The sequence below is a fragment of the Sapajus apella genome, unplaced genomic scaffold (assembly GCF_009761245.1).
Source record: "Sapajus apella isolate SASKATOON/1434 unplaced genomic scaffold, GSC_monkey_1.0 scaffold83, whole genome shotgun sequence".
NCBI classification, from domain to species: domain Eukaryota; kingdom Metazoa; phylum Chordata; class Mammalia; order Primates; family Cebidae; genus Sapajus; species Sapajus apella.
The window spans coordinates 5331410-5355093 of NW_022437023.1; the positions used below are offsets into that span (position 1 = coordinate 5331410).

Sequence of the window (23684 nt, forward strand, 5' to 3'; positions counted from 1 at the left end):
TGGGTTGTTTCAGGTTTTTGGCTATTATGTATAATAGTGCTACGAACATTTGTTTACAAGTTTTTGTGTGAACACCTCTTTTCACTTCTCTTATTTGGGAGGGGAATTTCTGGATCATGTGGTAACTCTGTTTAATTTTTGAGGAACTACCACACTGTTTTCCAGAGCAACTACATTATTTTACATTCTCACCAGCAACGTATGAGGACTCCAGTTTCTTTACATCTTTGCCAACACTTGCCATTGCTGCTGTTTTTGATTATAGCTATCCTAGTGGCATCTCATTGTGGTTTGATTTGCACTTCCTTAATGACTAATGATATTGAGTATTATTAATATGCCCATTGACCATTTGTGTATCTTCTTTGGAAAAATGTCTATTTAAATACTTTGCACATTTTAAAATTGAGTTATATGCCTTTATATTTGTAAGTTGTAAAAGTTCTTTATATATGTATTCTGGATACTAGTTGTTTATCAGGTACATGATTTGTAAATTTTTTTTTTCCATTTTGTAGGTGGTGGTTTCACATTTTTTTGAGATGTATCCTTTAGAGCACAGAAGTTTTAATTTTGATGAATTATTTATCTTTTTGTTGTTACTTGTGCTTTTGGTGTCATATCTAAGAAAACTTTATGCAATTCAAGGTCACAAAGATTTACACTACGTTTTTTTCTAATTGTCTTATAGTTTTAGCTCCTATTTTACATTTAAGTTGGTTCCTTTTTTTTTTTTGTTTTTTTGAGACAGAGCTTCGCTCCTGTTACCTAAGCTGGAGTGCAATGGAGTGATCTCCACACCCGCCACCACACCGGCTAATTTTTTGTATTTTTAGTCGAAACAGTGTTTTGCCATGTTTGAGACCAGCCAGGCTGGTCTCAAACTCCTGACTTCAGATGATCCACTGGCCTCGGCCTCCCAAAGTGCTGGGATTGCAGACGTAAGCCACTGCACCTGGCCTGTTGGTTATCTATTTTTAGTTAATTTTTGTAGAAGGTATGAGATAGGATTTCAACTTTTATTCTTTTGCATTTTTCTAGTCCCCACACCATTTGTTTACTTACTCATATATTTTTCAGACGGAGCTTGATCTCTGCTTACTGCAACCCCTGCCTCTCAGGTTCAAGCATTTCTCCTGCCTCAGCCTCCTGAGTAGCTGAGATAGGCACCCGCCACGACGCCCAGCTAATTCTTTGTATTTTTAGTAGAGACAGCCTTTTTGCCATGTTGGGCAGGCTGGTCTTGAACTCCTGACCTCCGGTGATCTTGCCTCGGCCGCCCAAAGTGGTGGGATTACAGGTGTGAGCCACTGCGCCTGGCCAGTCCTTTATAGTTTGTAGTGATGATCACTCAGCAGTTTGTAACTAATCAGTATGTATTTACTGAATGATGAAGATCTTGGTGTAAGTTTTTGTCAACCCCCACCTCTGCTTTGTTTTTTCTCTTCAGGGTGTGGTGATTGTAAACTTCAAGCCAAGAATTTAGGATGAAACTAAAACTTACTTTTATTTATTTTATCCACTTGTTTTCATACAAACTAAAACTTTTAAATGAAATCTTTCTCCTTTACTCCTTCCTTAAAAAGTGCTCCTAAGTGTATCTCAGCATTCTGCAGGTGACCTTTGTCTTCAAATATATACTGTTTCTCATTTGAATGAATAAACTTAAAATTGTGCTGAATCAACTGTAGGGATTGGGGAGAAAATTTTCAGAGGTCTTGAGTTCCTTAGGTGCTGCTGCTGCTGATCTTCCTGTGGATCTGTCTAAAATGGACAAGATAATTTACTTCATGATACCTACTTTTAAATTGCCTTTGTAGTGCCACAAACCTTGGGTTTGCAGGAGATATTTAGTAGCACCCGACAAGGATGTCACTAAGCCACTGTACTCAACAGTATCTGTCTCCCGTTACTTTGTGTATTTGAATACGGGTGATATGAAATGACCTGTTGGGTAAATTAGGGGTTGTAGTTCTCGACTCACATGGATTTCTGTATGAGTCACTACTAATCACTATGGGCCAAGTGTTTGTACTGGAAATGTCTCTTAATTGATCTTAATTTCTTTCTTTCTTTCTTTTTTTTTTTTTTTTTAAAGATAAAAATTTAAAGACAGCGCTTCACCATGTTGGTCAGGCTAGTCTTGAACTCCTGATCTCAGGTGATCCGCCTGCCTTGGCCTCCAAAGTGCTTGGATTACAGGCGTGAGCCACCACTCGCTGATCTTAATTGCTTAATGGTAGTGAAAACTTTTCTCTTATTTGTCCAGAAACATAGGTAGTTTAAGAGGTTGTTAGTAACATCACAGAATCATACTAATTTGTTTTTCTTTTTTTTTTTTTAAATAGTTCGGTAAGTCATATTTTTTTATATAGATATATTTTATTGTGTTTTAGGTTTTGGGGTACATGTGAAGACCATGCAAGATTATTGCGTAGGTACATACATGGCAATGTGGTTTGCTGCCTGCCTCCCCATCACCTATATCTGGCATTTCTTCCCATGTTATCCCTCCCCAACTCCCCACCCCCTGCTTTCCCTCCCCTAGTTCCCCCCCACAGACCCCAGTGTGTGTTGCTCCCCTCCCTGTGTCCATGTGTTCTCATTGTTCAACACCCAGCTATAAGTGAGAACATGTGGTATTTGATTTTCTGTTCTTGTGTTAGTTTGCTGAGAATGGTGGTTTCCAGATTCATCCATGTCCCTACAAAGGACAAAACTCATCGTTTTTGATGGCTGCATAGTATTCCATGGTGTATATGTGCCACATTTTCCCTGTCCAGTCTATTATTGATGGGCATTTGGGTTGGTTCCAAGTCTTTGCTATTGTAAACAGTGCTGCAGTGAACATTCGTTTGCATGTGTCCTTATAATAGAATGATTTATAATCCTTTGGATATATACCCAGTAATGGGATTGCTGGGTCAAATGGAATTTCTATTTCCAGGTCCTTGAGGAATCGCCACACTGTCTTCCACAATGGTTGAACTAATTTACACTCCCACCAACAGTGTAAAAGTGTTCCTACTTCTCCACATCCTCTCCAGCATCTGTTGTCTCCAGATTTTTTAACGATTGCCATTCTAACTGGCATGAGATGGTATCTCAATGTAGTTTTGATTTGCATTTCTCTAATGACCAGTGATGATGAGCATTTTTTCATATGTTTCTTGGCCTCATATATATCTTCTTTTGTAAAGTGTCTGTTCATATCCTTCACCCACTTTTGAATGGGCTTGTTTTTTTCTTGTAAATCTGTTTTAGTTCTTTGTAGATTCTGGGTATTAGCCCTTTGTCTAATGGGTAGATTGCAAAAATGTTTTCCCATTCTGTTGGTTGCTGATTCACTCTAATGATTGTTTCTTTTGCTGTGCAGAAGTTCTGGAGTTTGATTAGATGCCATTTGTCAATTTTGGCTTTTGTTGCCAATGCTTTTGGTGTTTTAGTTATGAAGTCCTTGCCTATGCCTATGTCCTGGATGGTTTTGCCTAGGTTTTCTTCTAGGGTTTTTATGGTGTTAGGTCTTATGTGTAAGTCTTTAATCCATCTAGAGTTAATTTTAGCGTAAGGTGTCAGGAAGGTGTCCAGTTTCTGCTTTGTGCACATGGCTAGCCAGTTTTCCCAATACCATTTATTAAACAGGGAATCCTTTCCCCATTGCCTGTTTTTGTCAGATTTGTCAAAGATCAGTTGGTTGTAGATGTGTGGTGTTGCTTCCGGGGCCTCTGTTCTGTTCCATCGGTCTATACCTCTGTTTTGGTACCAGTACCGTGCTGTTTTGATTACTGTAGCCTTGTAGTATAGTTTGAAGTCAGGTAGTGTGATGCTTCCAGCTTTGTTCTTTTTGCTTAGAATTGTCTTGGCTATGTGGGCTATCTTTTGGTTCCATATGAAGTTTAAGGTGGTTTTTTCCAGTTCTGTGAAGAAGGTCATTGGTAGCTTGATGGGGATAGCGTTGAATCTATAAATTACTTTTTGCAGTATGGCCATTTTCATGATGTTGATTCTTCCTAACCATGAGCATGGAATGTTTCTCCATCTGTTTGTGTCCTCTCTTATTTCGTTGAGCAGTGGTTTGTACTTCTCCTTGAAGAGTCCTTTACATTCTTTGTTAGTTGTATTCCTAGGTATTTTATTCTCTTTGTAGTGATTGTGAATGGCAGTTCGTTCTTGATTTGGCTCTCTTGAAGTCTGATATTGGTATATAGGACTGCTTGTGATTTTTGCACATTGATTTTGTATCCTGAGACTTTGCTAAAGTTGCTTTCAGTTTCAGGAGATTTTGGGCTGAGAATCATACTAACATATTTGTGTTAATGTTACCATTTTCAAAGTGCTTTCATTATCTATGTTATCTCAGTGATCCTCCCAAGTTTGTTGTGGGCGGGACAGGTATCCTGTGTTTACTGGTGAGGAAAACCAGCTAACTGCTTTGGGCACAGCTGGCTTTTCAGGGTTGGTATTTTTTTTTTTTTTTTTTTTTGGAGACATTGCTTATTGTTTGGAAAGCAGTGATCTGGTCCTTTGCTTTCCAAAACCAGAAACTATTTTTTTTAAACGAAGGTTTCCTAGGCTTTTGAGGGAGACATTTCTGCTAACCAAACACAAAAGAGACCATTTGATTAGTAAAAACAGATAACAGGAAGATTAATTATTTTAATAATAAAGCAAGGAACCAATTTATTAAAATTTTTTAGAATATGCTTTGTGACCGTAATGCTTGAATCTGTTATACATTTATCTTAGTCCAGGAGTTCCCCTTTGTGACTTCAAGATACTTGAGAAAGAATCAGTAATCAGTTAAAGGGTTGCTGGGTTATAGAAAAATCAGCACAGAGGAAATTTAGAGATCTTGAGTAAATATTTCACTTTAGTTACGAAAGAGGGTAATGAATGAAAGAGGGTATTTTAAGAAGGGTTTCGGGATGAGCTTCAGTTCTTTAAGTAATAGCTTAATGGAAAGAGAGACTATTTCTCTTGTATCTAATTTTCTCCTCCCCCATAACATTTTATCGTGACAAATCAATAATTATCCATTTATCCACTCCCTAGATTCTGTAATATTTTGCTTTATTGCTTTCTATCCATCTATTAATCTTATTTTTTGATTATTTTCCAAGTAAATTGTAGACTCAGTACATTTACTCCTCTGTACTTCAGCATGCGTATCATTAACTAGAATTTAACATTTGTTTTTAAATTTTGAAGTACAATTTACAGTGAAAAACACATCTCTTAAGCGTAGTATTTAGTGAGTTTTGACAAGTGCACAAACCTATATGTATTAGTGTGGGCTGTTACAGCAAAATACTTGGGTAATTTATAAACAGTAGAAATTTATTGCTCACAGTTCTGGAGGGCGAAGTCAAGGTGCTGGCAGATTCAGTGTCTGATGAGGGCCCATTCCTTATGGGTGGCACCTTGTTGCTGTGTTCTTATGTGGCAGAAGGGACTAAGGTGTTCTCTTCATCCTATTTTATAAAGGCACTAATTCTGTTGATGAGGGTGATGCCTTAATGACCAAGGCAGAAGCCCTACTTCTTTATATTATCACATTATATTATATTCATTTGTTGGAACCTAATACCAACAAATGAATTTTGGGGAGGACACCAACGTTCAGACCATAGTACTCTGTAATCCAAACTTTTACCAAGATGTATACGATATATGCTGCTCTTGCTCCACAGAGTTTCCTCATGTCCCTTCCTAGTCAGGCTGGTCCCTTCTGCTCAGTTTCTCATACCCTACTAGGCAGCCATGGCCCTGATTTTTTCCCCATCATAGATTAGTTTTGCATGTTTTGGAAGTCATATAAATGGAGTCATATGGTATGTACATTACACTCTTTGACACAGGGTAGTGTTTTTTATATTTATCAGTATTGTGTGAATCAGTTTGTTCATTTCTATTGCCTATTTTAAATAGTATTATTTCATTGTATAGCTATGCAACCAGTTTCTCTATTCTCCTGTTTATATATACCCTAATTTGCTTTTTAAATAATAATAATAATAATATTATAAACATCACTTAACAGCACACACCCTTACCTGACATCAAGAAAAGGACTAGAATAGATTGGACTTTTCTTAGATAACTTTATATTCCATCCTTGCTTTTTTAGTTGCCTTAATTTGATTTTTAGATATAGTTTGGGAGCTACCCTCGTCCCATGAGCATCCCAATTTCAAATCATAGTATTCATTATGTTGTGATTTCTACTGCAGGATGATCTTACTACAGGATGATCTTTTTTTTTTTTTTTGAGATAAAGCTTTGCTCTTGTTGCCTAGACTGGAGTGCAATGGCACGATATTGGCTCACTGAAACCTCTGCTTCCTGGGTTCAAGCGATTCTCCTGTCTCAGCCTCTCGAGTAGCTGGGATTACAGGCTTGCACTACCATGCCCAGCTAATTTTGTATTTTTAGTAGAGATGGGATTTCTAACCATGTTGGCCAGGCTGGTCTCGAACTCCTGACTTCAGATGATCTGCCCATCTCAGCCTCCTAAAGTTTTAAGATTATAGGCGTGAGCCACTGCATCCGGCCAGGATGATCTTTTAAATCTTAATTTCTTTCCGAGTGTGCTGGGTAATGCCTGCAATCCCAGCACTTTGGGAGGCTGAAATGGGCAGATCACTTGAAGTCAGGAGTTTGAGACCAGCCTGGCCAACACACCAAAACCCATCTCTACTAAACATAAAAAATTATCCAGGCGTGGTGGTGCATGCCTATAATCCCAGCTGCTCAGGAGGCTGAGGCAGGAGAATCGCTTGAACCCAGGAGATGGAGGTTCCAGTGAGCCGAGGTCATGCCACTAAACTCCAGCCTGGGTGAAAGAGTGAAACTGTGTTTCAAAAAAAAAAAAAATCTTAATTTCTTAAGCCCACCGTGACCTGAATATTCAGGGAATTTTTTTTAAAGTGTTTCTGTCCTTGCTTGTTACACAATTTTGTAAAATCCTACCTGTCTCTGAAGTTGAAGTCAGATCTGAGAGCTAATAGGAGAGTTTTGTTTTGAGAACATTATTCCTGTTCAGAGACCAGTGTTTGCTTAATGGCTTGAGCCTCTGTTTGCAATTACTCAACATTTTCCTTGTTAAAAATATTTTTTTTGACACAGTTTCATTCTTGTTGCCCAGGCTGGAGTGCAATGGCGTGATCTCGTCTCACTGCAACCTCTGCCTCCCGGGTTCAAGTTATTCTCTTGCCTTAGCCTTCCAAGTAGCTGGGATTACAGGTGCCCGCCACCCATCTGCTAATTTTTGTATAATTGTAGAAATGGGGTTTTGTCATGTTGGCGAGGCTGGTCTCAAACTCCTGACCTCGGGTGATCTGCCCCCCCCTTTGGCCTCCCAAAGCGTTGGGATTACAGGTGTGAGCCACCGTGCCTGACCCCTAAAAAACCTATTATTATCAACAATTTTTGGTAAATGAGACCTCTTTTTCTTTTCTAGGTCAGACATTCCATATTCTTTTAACATTTCTAACACTCTGATAGTTTTCTGTCATCTACGGATCCTTGTTGTTTCTAAAAAAAAAAAAATTAATTTGAACATATTTGCAAAGTTAATAAATACTAACAAATGCTGAATACAGTACAATTCTTTTCTTCTTTTTTTTCCCCTTCTTTTTGGGACAGAGTCTCACTTTGTTGCCTAGACTGGAGTGCAATGGTGTGATCTTGGCTCACTGTCACCTCCACCGCTTGGGCTCAAGTGATCCTCCTACCGCAGCCTCCTGAGTAGCTGGGACTGAAAGACCACCATGCCTGTTTTTTTTTCTTTTTTTTTTTTTTTTTTTCCCTTTATATGAAGATGGGGTTTTGCCAGTTGCCCAGGCTGGTCTTGAACTCCTGGACTCCAGTGATCTGCCCACCTCGACCTCCTAAAGTGTTGGGATTATAGGTGTGAGCCGCTGCGTCTGGCTAAGATTCCTCCCTCCCTTCCCTCCCTTTCTTCCTTCCCTTTTTTCCTTCCTTTTCTTCCTTCTCTTTGTCTTGCTCTGCCACCCAGGCTGGAATGCAGTGGCATGATCTCGGTTCGCTGCAACCTCCACCTCTCAGGTTCAAGCACTTCTCATGCCTCAGTCTCCTGAGATTACGAGTGTCTGCCACCGTGCCTGGCTAATTTTTGTATTTTTAACAGAGATGGGATTTCACCATGTTGGCCAGGCTGGTCTCGAACTCCTGACCTCAAGTGATCCACCTGCCTCGGCCTTCCAAAGGGCTGGGATTACAGGTGTGAGACACCGCACCCAGCCTCAAGATTATTTCTTGAACTGTGCATGTATTACACTAATTAAAAAAAAACCCAGCAACTCAGCATGGCTTCCTCTTCTCTGTCTTCTGCTTTTTAAGTTGTTTTGTTTTGTTTTTAAGATGGAGTCTTGCTCTGCCACCCAGGCTGGAGTGCAGTGAGGCCATCTCAGCTCACTGCAACCTCTGCTACCTGGGTTTAAGCGATTCTCTAACCTCAGCCTCCCAAGTAGTTGGGACTACAGATGTGTACCACCATGGCCGGCTAATTTTTTTTGTATTTTTAGTAGAGGTGGGGTTTCACCGTGTGGGCCAGGCTGATAATGAATTCCTGACCATAAGTGGTCTGCCTGCCTCCGTCTCCCAAAGTTCTGAGAGCGCAGGCCACCACACCCGGCCTTGTTCTGTATTATTCATATATTCACCGTGGGCGATCCTTTGGCAATTTCCTAATGTTTTATATTTTATATCTAAATTTGCTAAACTATACTTATATTTTTATATGTTGACCTAGTTTTTATAAAACTCTGTCAGTTCATTTTGTATGTTAATTTGTTTATCTGTATTTTCCTGTGAGGGATGGAAGCTAAATTGGAATGTTAGGGTTTAATAAAGAGAAATACTTGAATGTAAGGTCATAGGATTCTAATAAATGATGTCTTAGAAGAAATACTGATAGTTGGAACTTGATTAACTTTTGTTTCTATCCCTTTAGGAAATCTGATAAACTGGGGGTTGGGAAGGGCTCTTGGAAGTGCTTACAGCTATGGCGAGATCTCAGCACTTAATAACTTTAATAATTTTGAACCCTTTCCTGTGTTCTTTTCCTTTCTAATTTGGTTTTTTACTTGACTTTAATAACCAGAACCAGAATGAATTGTTTTGACTTTTGTGTTTTCCTTATCTGTCTCCTGATGGAGTTTCTTAGAAACGAGGAATTGGTTTAAAAATAAGCAGCAAGAGCAAGAGACAGGGATAATTTATGAAAACTTAGATATTCAAGGGAGGAATTATTTTATCTTTCTTTTCTGCCCTGTATCTTTCTGACTTGATTTGCTGCCACTCTCTTTCATATTTCCTGCAACCATCTTACTAGTTTTCCTGGGATTGGGATTGTGGCAGAGGAACACCATGGGGAAGTGATTTTATGGTGTCCAGCACAGTCTGACTTGCAAGGTAGACTAACAGTTGTTGGAGGCATGGGGAAAGTTCTAAAAGGACTGTGAAAGGATTCACCTCTTATCTAGTACCCTTCAAAGCTTGAAAGAAGGAAGTCAAAGTCATCCTCCCCTTGCTGGGTACGGTGTTAACTAGGAGTGCTGCATTAGGAGCATGCGGCTGGTGGGATAGAAGGAGACACAAGTTAGAGCCTGGGCTCTACTCACTGTTAAAAGTAGGTATCCATTTGCAACTGACACCTTCCTTTATTCTGTGAAAGCATAACTAAGAATGGCATTTGCTCTCATTCTTAATGTACCAGAACAGTGTTTAAAAGTTGTTAGGGCCACAGTGGTTTGCCTTTTTCTAAATGAATTATCTTTTTAAAACTATATATTACATGCTTCTTTCAAGCAGTTCAGAATTGTATAAAGGGTGAAGTGAAAATTGTCTGCCACTCCCCTCCTGCCATCTTGTCCTTCCCAAATACTGCTATCCGGAGTTGACATCTTGGTATCTAACCTTCCAGATCAGAGGGTTTTCTTCAGTGTAAAGAATAAATGCGACACTTGGGTATACTCAAGGTGCTTGATTTTTACAACTTTTTTTTATTGAACTTGGCTGATGTATTACTTTTTGGCAGTTTGCATTTCTTACGAAGAATTAGGGAACCATGGTAATCTTTTTTATGCTCTGAACATTGATAGCATGTTCTGTTTAAAACCTGTATTAGTAAGTTATGGTGCCTGAGTTTTTTCTTTTCTAAGTGAAACAGCATTTAGGCTGTTGCTGTGGTGAAAAGACCTGAAAGCTGAAGCTGTGGCCTGCTGGATGAGATTCTGCCTTCCTGTTGCTTCTTAACAAATCACTTTAAAACTTAGTATCTTAAAAAGCACTTAACATCTCTCACAGTTGATGGGCTCAGTTGGAGACTGGCGGAGCATCACTTCTGCCATATTCTGTGGTCAAAGCAGTTATGGAGCCTTCCCAGATTCAAGAGAAGGGGAACTTGACTCCATTTCTCAATGAGAGAAGTAGCACAGAGTTTGGGGCCATCTTTAATCCTCTACTGATGGTGTGACTGGCACAGTGGCAATCTTGGGAGGGAGATGTAACTGAATTACAGACAACAGTTATTTTTAGGTGTTAGAATGTGTTACATACACCCTTCTTATCACTCAATTTTTAAAAATTTTCTTTGGGGTTGAAATTTGCCATGCCTGGGCACAGCTTCAGAGTAAACCTGTTTCGTTGTCTTTGTTGACAGAAGGGTAAACATAAATGAGATTTGATTAGGAAAAAGGTTTTTAATGATATAGATAAGAAAATAAACCCTAGAAGAATGTCAGATTTCCTAGCCCCTTTTCCTCAAAGGAAGCATGTATAGCTTAATCTTTTAAGAACTAACTTGTTATATTGCTTTTTTGTACTGTGAACTGTGGTAACTTGCAGCATTTAGGAAAATGGTTTTTGAAGCAGGTTGCATGTATCATCAGTAGAACCAGAGTATGCCAGTCTCTATCCCTTAGAGACTTGCTAGGCTGGACTTTTCCCTTCCTTCTGCTCAGTGTCCTTGGAACATATCCTTTTAGATAATGTTTGTAAAGTGCTTTGGGAAATAATGATGAGATGGATTGAAGTCAGCATGGTTCATAATTTTCCTAACTTCTGAGCTTAAAGTGAGTCTTAGTTTATCCTTCATGATGCTTACCTTTTAGAGGTCTAAAGACTAATGGTGAAGTTTTTCTTTTCCTGGTTAGATTTTTAAAATGAAACATTATTTTTGGAATTATTTGTTTTAAAATTCGCATTGCCCTGCATCCTGGAATTTGTGAAGTGTTCTCTCATCTCTGTACCTCCGCTCTTAGAATTGCTCTGTTATGATGTATCTCCCATCACATACCCGGGCCCTGATTAAGTACCTGTACAACTTTTCCTGATCCCATAGGACGTTCATAATGGCTTTTGCTTGTTCCTGTTATAGCCCTGATTCATCATGTGTACATGTCTGAGTTCATTTTGAGCTGTTTGAGGGTTGAGGCCATCTCAGTCATCTTTAGTTCCACCACAGTGCCTTACCTTATGCTTTGCTTAAATGTATTCAATGAGGTATACTCCTGGGTGCACAGTATTCCACTAAGAACCTAAGCCTTAGCAGAAACTAGCAAGTGCTATTTAAAAACATGGAAAATTGAGCTTAGGGGAAGCTGTTTGAGGCTGAGGCAAGAGGATCCCTTGAGCACAGGAGTTCAAGTCCAGCTTGGAGAACATCACAAGACCTTTGTCCTTTTAAAATGAAAGGGAAAATTATAATTTTAAAGTTATGAAGAAAGCCATTTAGCACCTAATAATGGCAGCTGTTGTTTCTGTAGCGCTATGTAGTATACAAACTCTTTCACACAAGTTTAATTGCACACTTTGACAACTCTTGGGTGGTTGCAGTATTTATTCATCTCCTTAACAGTAAAAAGTCTGGAACTTGCTGAAGCTCACTCATCCAGAAAAGGATAGAGCTGGAACTCAAATCTAGTGTGTAGGTGTCTGAGGCAATCCTGTAATTTATGCTTGTGATTTTTATTCAGGTAGGTTTTGCATTTGAAGATACAAAATAAATTGAAAAATGATAGTTGAATTCTTGGCTTTACTAAAAGAACTTTTATTTCTGGTGATATATTAACCAGAGATTTAATTTGCACCAGTTTGATTTATATCACCCATTGGCAATATACTACATGTGAAAGTTACTTTTTATGTTTTTTATATTTTGAGAATTATTTTATTAACTCGTGTCAAGCTATTTGCCCAAGTTAAAAAGTGGCCCCCAAAAAACTCATCAATCAGTTTTATACTGGACGGAATATTAGAGTACTGTTGATACACAGAAAGTGATACGAGTGATTATTTTCTCTATTCCCCATAATATGATGTGTAATTGGTACTATTCTAGATACATAGGAAATAAGTTAATCGGTTACATATGGATGCTTTGGGAATAGGTTAGTAAACTACTGCCTACGGTCACATCTGGCCAATGATGTCAGAATTTTTTTACAAGAACCTTGAAAAAATATTTTTATGTGAAAATTATTTGAAATTCAATTCAGCATGTTCTAAGTAAAGTTTTATTAGAACACAGTCATTCTCATTTACTTACTGGTGATGGTTACTTTTGTGCTACAGAGACAGAATTGAGTAGTTGTGACAGAGATCTAGTGCCTTAAAGCCTAAAATATTTACAGAAAAGTTTTGTTAATTTTTCTGCCTTAGGGTATTAATGCTTAATTCTCTCTTGTGGAGCCTCAACTGAGAAAGGGCTAAGATTACCAGTGATGATCCCTGTTAGTTTGCTGCACTATTCTTTAGTAGGAAAGTACAGTTATCATAACTGTTTTTGAGAATTTTTCCTTTCTTTACTCTTTGTTACTCTGCTTTGACAATTGCAACCTGGATCGGGCACTCAAGTTTATTTTGTTCTAACATGTTGAGCTTGACTAGTCCATTGTATTTGGCACTTTGAAAACCACTTTTTAAAAATAGCTTACATTGAGATTTGCTTTTGGGAAGCTACTAATTGGCAGTTCCAAACTGGACAGATTGAGGCCAGGTAAAGCCTGTAGGTGCCTGTCAGGCAGCAGTGAAGTTAAAAATCACCTGCTGTCAACACTAGGGAATTTTATAATCATTTTCATTTTTGAATAAATGGAGAATCATTAGATTCCTGGAGCTGCAGCACTGAATGGGAAAAATGGTTATTCTGCCTCTGTGCAGTATTTCCTTTGTCTCTGTAGCCGCATCATAAATTACTCTTTGCTAACCTCTTTCTGGCTTTGGTTAAAAATTATTTTTCTGGTAAGTTTTTAATTAGGAAGTACAGAAATAGAACTGCTTGAGTTGTCATAACTTGAACTAGCCGTGAAACTTTTCAACTGGAGAGAGAGCTGTCTCAGTTAGAATGTAACTGAGTTTATTGTTGAAGATATATTAAAAAAGACCAAACAAACTTCGGAGGGTTGTGTTTGCTGTCTTCTGTTTTTTTCCTCACATTTCTTTTGCCAGTGTTTGCTGTCTCAATGCTGGTAGTCACTACTGTTGTAGGATGCTGAAGACAATTATAGACAGGCATAAGAGAACTGTTGAGAGAGCTGTCAGCTTCTCTTTTAAACCTCTATTTTGTATGGAACTTTTAAACCTTTGATCTAGTTTTGACAAGTGAAGTTCTTTAACATTGTGTTTTCCTGTGGAAGGGGAATTTGAAATTAAAAAAATCAACTCTAAGATTTGACAGAAGTCTTAAGGTCTATCAGCCAATAGTGTCTCTGTTATTCTGGTAATTAAAATAAACTGCTTTGCAAGTTGAGATGAATTGGTTTGGATTCTATATTCCTGCTGCTCATCAGCAGGGGCTGCAGGGGACCAGAAAGTTGGAGTGAAGGTGCAGCATAGGTGCACCACATCCTTGAGCCAGAGCTCCCCTTTTAGAGTTGCTTTGTGCTGTTCCATTTTTCTTTTTGACTTTTCCCCCCTCCTCTTTTTTGGGGGACAGGGGAGGTAAGTAATTTATAAACACCTGCTTCCCCAGATGAATTGCGTTATATAATAGTTTGTGCCTGTGTCATTAGTATTTTTATTTTGTTATTGTTATTATTTTTGAGATGGAATTTTGCTCTTGTTGCCCAGGTTGGAGTGCAGTGGTGTGATCTTGGCTCACTGTAACCTCCGCCTTCTGGGTTCAAGCAATTTTCCTGCCTCAGTCTCCCAAGTAGCTGGGATTACAGGCGCCCACCACCATGCCCGGCTAATTTTTTGTATTTTTTGTAGAGTTGGGGTTTCACCAGGTTGGACAGGCTGGTCTGGAACTCCTGATGTCAGGTGATCCACCTGCCTCGGCTTCCCAAAGTACTTGGATTACAGGCGTGAGTTACTGCGCCTGGCCTTGTTTTTTGTTTAAAACTTCACTCCTTTTAAAATGATACGGAGTTGTGATAATAGCTGGAAAATGTCCTAAAGGGCAGCAGATGGACTTCTTAGAACTTGATTTAAGTGCCCTTGTGGGGTGGAATTGGTCCTGAGTGAGGCTCTGGGTTCTGCCACCATCTCCTGTCCTTTCCTTTAGTCTCACCTAAATGTGATTGCTTTCTCTGCTGTACCCCTTCCTCTGTGCTTCCTTCTGCCTGTCCTTGCTGCTACCACCAGTGCTTGCTGTGTGTACCTATAAAATGGTTATGTGGTATCTCATCAGTGAGTCCAGCAGTAGACCATTAGAGAACATTGCATTCACCCTGGGCATAGCCCAAGTAGGTTTATTACTATAGTAGGAGGTCTGTCTTGTAGCTCTTGAGTATCTTACCTAAATTGGAAGATAGAGAAGGATAAAACATAGATGATTGAAATATGACCAGAAGCAGGATGGTTTATTTCAGTTGAAGCTCTTTACAGCCAGTCAGGAGAGGCTTTTTGGAAGAGATGAGGTTTTTCTAACTGAGGAAGGTTAGAATGGGATTAATAGACTTTTACAAACTGGGGTTGGGAGTGATAATCAGTCAACGAATATTCTGCTGTTTACTTTGTGCCAGACATGGCTCTAGGCACTGGGCATACAGAGAACAAGTCACTGCCCTCACGTATCCTGCATGAGAATGACACATCTAATTGTTAGTAGTCCTGTCAATTGGTGACAGACCAAATACAAAGGTGGTCCTGTAAGATTATACTATTGTATTTTTACTGTACTGTTGCTGTGTTTGGATACTCGAATACTTACCACTGTGTCACAGTGGCCTGCGTTTAGTACAATAACATGTAAAGGTTTGTAGCCTAGCAGCGATAAGCCATACCACATAGCTTAGGTGTGTAGTAGGATATATCATCAAAGTTTTTGTAAGTACACCATGATGTTTGCACAACAGTGAAATTGCCTAATGACATTGTTCTCAGAGCGTATTCCCATTGTTAAGCAATGCATGCCTGTAATTAATGGGGGCAGAGATGGGTCTTGCTATGTTGCCCAGGCTGGTCCCTGACTCTTGGCTTCAAGCAGTCTTTCTGCCTCAGCCTCCTGAGTAGCTGGGATTACAGGTGTGAGCCACTGCACCTTGCCCTTTGACTCTTTATACCCATTCTGTTTCCCACCCCATTAGTCACCAAATTGGTTTTCTTGGTTATATCTGTCTTATGTCTCCCTTCTTGCCATCACTGCCACCCTAATTCAGTTAGTCTCTGCTTCTTGCTTGCCTTGTTGCCTCCTTTTTTTTTGAGACAGAGTCTTGCACTGTTGCCCAGGCTGGAGTGCAGTGATGCAACAGGCACACGGCACCATGCCTGGCTTATTTTATTTTTTTAGTAGAGATGGTGTTTCACCATGTTGTCCAGACTGGCCTCAAACTCCTGACCTCAGGTGATCCACCTACCTTGGCCTCCATAAGTGCTGGGATTACAAGTATGAGCCACCACGCCCATCCATTGTCCTGTTGCCTGTTACTAGAGCTTCTTGTTGGATTTTAGTCTTTTTCCACTCCATTTTATTCATTTGTGACCTTTGGAAAACAGATCTGTTCATATCATCATCTACCCACCAAAAAAGGATGATAAACTCTTGCTTTTGGAAATAAAACTCAAATTCTTTAGCCTAATCTTCTACCCTTTCCCTCATATACTGTATTTGAGCTACATAAAACTAGTTGTTGTTCCCTACTTATAGTTTTCTCTGACGATCTCGAAGTGTTGTAGCACAGTTACGAATGGATTTCATAATGACCCTGAATCCTAAAAGAGAGTTTAATTATTTTAAATATTCTTGTTCAAGAATGAAACACAGTATATACAAGTAAACATTTCTGTCCAAGAGAGTTGAAATTGGAAAAAAATACCTCATATCTAAAGGGACAGGTTTTCAGCCATTAGGAAGGATTGGCTTCGTAGGACACTCAGGTGCATAGAAATTTGACCAGTTTTTATGGTGTAAGTTGCACATTGCCTGGTTGAGTTCCACCTTAGTACCTCAAGTTCTGTTGTTGTTTTTGTTAATTAAATATTGATTCTTTAAAGGGTCAGAAACAACAGCTGATACATTGTTGCAGGTAAACTGTTCATGTGAGGTATCAAAAATAATTTTGATCTATCTTCTATAGAATTGTTGGTAGCCATTCTAATTATAACGTAGGAAGATCACAGAGCCTAATGTGACATACTTCTGGGCTTATATTTTAGCTGTAAAAAAAAAAAAAAACAAAACTAGACTGTGTGACTGTAGCAAGTTATGTGACTTACCAGGCAATCAGTTTATTTATCTCATAAAGTGCCTTGGACTAGGTAAGTGGTTCTCCATGGAGGTGGGGAGGCTGGATTTATCTCCCAAGGGGGCATGTGACAATATCTGGAGATATTTTTGCTAGTCACTTACTTGATGGGAAGTGGTGCTAATGGCATCTGTTGGTTAGAGGTCAAGGATACTGCTAAACATCTTCAGTATAGAGGACATCCTCCACAACAAAGAATTACCTGGCAGTGACTCAGTTTTTTGTCTATTCAAATCTAACCTGTACTCATTTGCTTGAAGATTTTTTTTCTGTCTGCCTGTAGGTCTGTGTAATCAAAACCATGCTTTTGTTCTCTACTTTATCACTTTGTGGTGTCTTTATCACCTCATGCACATATCTTGCCATTTCCAAACTCAGTGCCTTATTTCTTCTCATTTTGGAAGGCCTTTCAGCCACCTCATACTTACAGCCTCTCCAGACATAGATTTTATGTTACCTTAGCACTTTGTGTTAATTTAGACTAATCATAGTTCTTTAGTTTCACACGTTCTTATGTGTATTTCCTTTTTCTTTTCTTTTCATTCATTCACTCACAGAATGTTGCTGTTGCCCTGGCTGCATTGCAGTGGCATGATTTCAGCTCACTGCAGTCTCCATCTCCTGGGTTCTAGCAGTTCTCGTGTCTTAGCCTCCCAAGAAGCTGAGATTACAGGCGTGAGCCACCATGCCCAGACTTTATGTATATTTCTTAAGTTTCTCAAAGGGTGTCCATTCCCTGCTGCTAATATTTTCTTCACTATAGATGTTTTGGTTGAGAAGGTTTGGTACTTTTCAAAACTTGTTGGTCTTAGAAGAAGGTAAGAGTTGTGAAAAGCTGATTGCAACTGGTGCCCTTGTGGGTCAGTAATGTCTATTTTGATGTGGCTGAATATTTCACTTCCTTTTATATGGTCAGATGCTCCAAGTTAAGATTAAGGGGTAATTAATAGTGATGGATATGGAATTCAGTGTGAGTTGATTCATTCATCTGGCTCTAATATATAAATGGGATCAGTGACACTGGTAAGATGGGCGAGATAAGAAAATTGGCTAAGATTGTATCATGGAAAATCAGGCTTGGATGGGGTGCCATAGGTGGGCCTGAGGGGCAACATGAGAGCCCAGGGGCACAAACTTAGAGGGTAGTTGAAAGATACCAAGACAAACTGTCTACTTTAAAATTTTGCCAACAGCCATTCTGAGCCTCAAAAAAAAAAAAAAAAAAAAAAAAAAAAAAGATCAATTCTTGTTCTTCTGTGGCATGACCCTGGATTTCAGAATCTGGGCTAATAACTCAAGATTACTAGAGTTCAGTAACACTATGGGTAAATATTTTTGGGGGGGTTAACTTAGGAACTTTAATCATACTTATAACATTGTTTTTAAAGGAAAATGAATTCTGAGTTCCAAACAATTTAATTACAAATAGATTATATTCTAAAAGGGAACTGCTGGCGTGTAAAACATAATAATGGTTTAGTTAAATGCATTTTGTTTGCAAGCTTTTGCTCATGAGCAGAGTAATAGGTACAGGAGTAGGAAGAAAATGCTAAAATCCCTAAGAATCTAAACTATTTTATTAGGTGCCAGAATAAATAAGTAGATGTATAAGAATTATTGACTGCCAAAATAAACTATTTTGGGGGAAAACACTAATCTTATAATGTCTATTGTATTTTCTGATTATAAGAAGAATGTATTTTTAGGACGGAAACCTCAAACACATAAAAATAAAGCTTTTGCCTTTCTTTTTAGTGGACTAACCCACTTTAAGTCTGCAAGGTAGAAGGAAAACAACAGATAAAACATTTTCAGGAATGAAAAGGACAGTTATACATGGTGAAAAGCGTGTTATTCGTTTAATTTCATATATTTTGGACATTTGAAGACAAAGTTACAGAACTTTATAGCTCAAGAGATTTACTCTTTAGAGATTGTTGGAGGTGGTAATGGATCCAGGTCCCTAGGTTATTATAATATATTTTAAAGCCTAGAGAAATGTCACTAATGATTAAAACATTAATCGAGCATTTTCTGTTTGTGAGGCACTGTTCTAAGAGTTTTATGTGTATTTATTATTTCCTTTCTTCCTTAAGAGCTCTATGAGACAGGTATTAGTAATATCTTTATTTTGTAGATGAGGAAACAGACTCAAGTACCTTGTCTGAAATTGGGCAACCATGATTATAGTAGCTGTATTTGATTCTAGAACTGTCTTTTAACTACTAATTTTATTAATGAGACTGCATAGGCTAAAATGCCCCTTTTTTCTTTTTTTTTTTTTTTTTTTTTTTTTTTTGAGTAAGAAGTAGGCTGACCTGAAATTGAATTACACAATTATGGTTGTTTCATGCTTATCAGAAGCTCTGCTGTTACATATGTCTTTGGTCTAAAAAAGCTAAAGCTAATAAGTTAGTAATTACTGAGTACAGTCTAGAAAGCAAAATTATCAGTTGAAAGGTTACAAGAGAAAATAATAGTTTTTTTTTTTTTTTTTGGTGAGACATTTGGGATCTTGCTGGATTATGATATGGGTACTTACTAATTACCTCTTCTTTTTAATCTCTGGGTGATTCTCCTCTGATAATAACAAATCTTTGCTTTACAAAAAGCAAGTTTATGCCTGCTTTTGGAGTCACTTTGAATTTTGTGGCAATTGAATTTTTTTTTTTTTTTTGAGACAGAGTCTTTCTCTGTTGCCCAGGCTGGAGTACAGGTGTCACCTTGGCTCACTACAACCTCGACCTCCCAGACTACAGGTGTGTGCCACCATGCCTAACTTTTTTTTTTTTTTTTTTTGGTAGAGATGGGCTTTCACCATGTTGGCCAGGCTGGTCTTGAACTGCTGACCTCAGGTGATCCATCAGCCTTGGCCTCCCAAAGAGTTGGGATTATAAATGTGAGCCACTGCTCCTGGCAGCAATTGAAATTTGTGTCCATGATTTTATTCAGGTGTTCCCCCCAATTCCCAGACCCCCATATTTTTTGACAGAGGTTTGAACCTAATGAAAGAAGAAGGGAATTTAGTTTTGATATTAGAGATTTTTTCTTACCAGGGACACTTGAATCAATATGCTGAAATTTTTTTTTTTTGTTTGGGGGACAGGTGGGAGGACTGCATTGATTTAACTATTGTGAAATCTGGGTTCTGTTTTGAAAAATAAGAGCATGTGTAGACCTTCATGTACTTTGCACATACACAGTGTACTTTGTTGGTGCCTCAGTCTTTAAGGATTAACTAGGAAGAATTTTCTTTTTTTTTTTTTTTTTGAGACGGAGTTTCGCTCCTGTTACCCAGGCTGGAGTGCAATGGCGCCATCTCGGCTCACCGCAACCTCCGCCTCCTGGGTTCAGGCAATTCTCCTGCCTCAGCCTCCTGAGTAGCTGGGACTACAGACACGCGCCACCATGCCCAGCTAATTTTTTGTAGTTTTAGTAGAGACGGGGTTTCACCGTGTTGACCAGGATGGTCTCAATCTCTTGATCTCGTCATCCACCCGCCTCAGCCTCCCAAAGTGCTGGGATTACAGGCGTGAGCCACCGCACCCGGCCTAAGAATTTTCTTTCTGCATAGAGACTTTGTAAAATAATGACAGTGTTAATGATTCAGGCATAATAGTGCATTATGCCTTTCTTGAATGCTGACATTGCACACGGGTGATCTCTAAACTTCCATTATTTTCTTGCTCTTGCTTTTAGACTTATTTCCTGACAAAACCTTGGTGGTGATTCTGTTTTCTTCTTCTTGTTCTTCCCCCCCCACCTTTTTTTTTTTGAGACAGGGTCTTAGTCTGTCGCCCAAGCTGGCATGCAGTGGTTCTCAAGTGATCCTGCAGCCTGTGCCTTCTGAGTAGCTGGGACAACAGGCACGAGCCACCAGGCCTGGCTAATTTTTATACTTTTGGTAGAGACCGGGTTTCACCATGTCGCCCGGCTGGTCTCAAATTCCTGAGCTCAATGTGATCTGCCCCCCTCGGTCTCCCCAAATACTGGGATTACAGGCATGAGCCACTGTTTCTGACTGGTTCTGTTTTCTTCTCTAATCTTATTTCCTGTCAGGCTCACTTACCTGGCTTCATATAGAAACATTCTTCTTGGATCCATGTTATTCTCTTTTCTGCTGACCTGATATTCCACTTCTAGTTGTGCTAGGTATGTGTTTCTTTCAGTATTCAGCATGTATAGCTTTTTGTGACTGCTTCAAATTACACTCAGAATTCCACCTGCTAAGTGAAGCAGATACTACCTGCCAACTTCCACCTTCCCTAATTTCCCTTTCCATTTAGTCAGGGGTACCCTCCACTCCACCTATGTACTGTTTGTATTTACTTTAGTCTTTTAACTTCTAAACTCCTCAAGGCACAGTTTGATTTTGTTCTCTTGATATTGTGCCTAGTACCTTTTTACTTCATAAATAATAAAATACATGTTTCTTATTTTTTATATCCAATAATTTTGTGGGGACATATTTAATAATGCTAATTAACAGCAAATACTGTACCTAAAACAAAATGCATGGTTATAGCTGTTTTTTTTTTTTAAGAAAGTTTATTTCAAATGAAGAAAGATGTCACAACAAATTATTTGTTAGAAAAGCTGACAGCCCACATAAACATCACAAAATCTAGATGATTAATATTATTTATTGTTTAACTCTTGACAAATCTGTGTGTGTGTGTGTGTGTGTGTGTGTGTGTGTGTGTGTTTTTTTTTTTTGGGAGACAGGATCTTACTCTGTTGCCCAGGCTGGAATGCGGTGCCATAATCAAAGCTCACTGTACCCCTGATCTCTTGAGCTCAGCCTCCCACCTCAGCCTTCCCAAACGCCACCATGTCTGGCTTTTTTACTTTTTGTAGGGATGAGGTTTCACCATGTATACCTGTCCACTGGCAAACGCCACCATGTCTGGCTTTTTTACTTTTTGTAGAGATGGGATCTCACCATGTATAACTGTCCTTTTTACGTGTTTGTGCAAATATATTAGAAAATCCAGAATAATGGAATCATAAAAATATCCCACCTTCAGATATCCTTCATAATAATCTTATTAGGATAAATATATTTGTCAACACAGTTGTTTATTTGTGAAGAATAAGACACTGTTCTAGGCTCTGCAGAAACATATAACATGATAAATACCTTGCATTGGGGAGACAAATGAAGTGAATACAAGTGAGTCTGAAAAACATGGTACTATGGAAGCAATGGTGAGTCAACATACCAGGCAAACTGTGTGGGAATAAAAGTCTGTATTTTTAAAGAAAAAATCAGAGGCCCAGCAAATTTCAAATACTGTTTAGCATGGGGCAGTGTTTTTTGGATTTATAAATTGGATTGAATCTCAAAAATTCATTGAAATAATGGGTGATTTATGGAACAAACTAAATATATGGAGGGTTAATAGAGTAAAGGAGTTTCATTTTCATCGGTTGCAGAAGTCTTCTTGAGGTGACTTGTCAAGCAGCTCAGGATTATTATGGATTGTTACAGTAAGAGAAAATTGTAGGTAATAGCCTAAAATGGTCTAATCTCAACTTTACCAGCCCCTGCCTCCATAGGAGTATAATGGTTTATGTGATGGCTTGCATGCCAGATGAGCAGGTCCAGTGTGTGTTAGGCTGTGATGAGTGAACTTGTTGGTATGTCTAGAGAAGTTGGTCAGTTGCATTAGATAGACCTTTTAGGTTATGAGGAAGAGATGTTACCTTCAGGAATGGGGCTCTGAGTGTACAATAGTATAGGATAGTGTCTGCTTATTAATTGTGCATTCACCCTGGGTCCTCTTCCTTCCTAGACTAGGAGGTAAAGTAATCTTGATGCTTAAAATCACTTGGAAAACTGTGTAAACTCTAGTGACCTGCTTCTCTGTGCCACAGTGTTTGAGAGACGATCTGTTTAAATAGTTTGTTAACATTCCTGTGTAGTTGCCTCTGTTGAGCCAAGTTTGACCCTAGGCGTCCAATCAGTCTATGGCTTTCTTTGCTGGGGCACCAATTGCTGGTTCAGTCTGGCACAACCGGAATATCAGGGTTGTCTTCACTGACAGACACTGGCAACTTTGTGCTGGAAGAACTTTTTGGGACACTTTTCCTGGGGAGACGATGGTAGATTATAGGTGGTTTGTAGCAGTTACTGAGGACCTTCAAGACTTTTCACCAGAATGCCAACATTGGTTGTGAGAAAGGTTATGCTTGAAGTGCCAAAAGGTTAGAATAAGATTGAAAAACAGCATTTGAGTAGACTGTGGAGTAATAGAGCTTTGAGATCCTTTTTGAGGCTTTATGCTCTTTCAAAGAGGATGTCTTTTCAAAGAGGATGGCTTCTGGCAGTGGAGAGTAGTTTTTTCCGTAAAACATTTATTTTGTAAATATATAACAAAAGACTGTTTCTACCTAGATGACTGAAAAATGGAGCATTGACTATAAAACACATTCTGTTATATTTTCCTGACTTGAACATGAATACATGTATTGTTAATTTCTCTGACACTGTGTATTTAATATTTCCTGAGTATGAGTGAAACCTGTTTTGTTAAACAAGGTGAAGAGAAGCTATAAAAGGTCAGGCTGTTTTTAAAAACAATTTTTGGTGCAGTGTTTTGAAGACCAATGTGTTTACTCCTTGAGGAGCTATTAATGCTTAATTGGCTCTTTTGTGTTTATAGTGCTCTGCTGCAAACACCTTTTCTGATTTTACCAGTAACTGCACTGCCATTTCTTTATACTAGAAGCTAGAAGATTTGCTGCCAGGCCCAACGTTGTGCATGTTATACTTCTATGCATGTATTATTACTTTAAAAATTCCTGTGTCTATTGGAGCAGGTCGGCTGCATTTCTAATACATGTATGGTTTAGCCTTGACTTCAACAAGAAGCAGCATGTTGTGATGCAAAGAACTTTGACTTTGGAACCAGAAAGCCCAAGTTAGCATTTTGGTTCCACCACTTGTTGGCTTTGTTACCTTGAATAAGA

At 38.8% G+C, this 23684-nt stretch overlaps 1 protein-coding gene and 1 long non-coding RNA gene across 2 annotated transcripts in view; both read left to right on the forward strand.

Annotated features, from left to right (window-relative positions):
• Positions 1-23684, forward strand: part of ZFAND3 (zinc finger AN1-type containing 3) — a 340250-nt gene that overhangs the window by 18613 nt on the left and 297953 nt on the right. The gene's annotated exons all lie outside the window — the stretch shown is intronic.
• LOC116533552 lies at positions 1290-23507 on the forward strand. Its single transcript, XR_004261344.1, has 3 exons — positions 1290-1323; positions 9654-9656; positions 22680-23507. It is a non-coding gene; the product is annotated as an uncharacterized LOC116533552 (long non-coding RNA).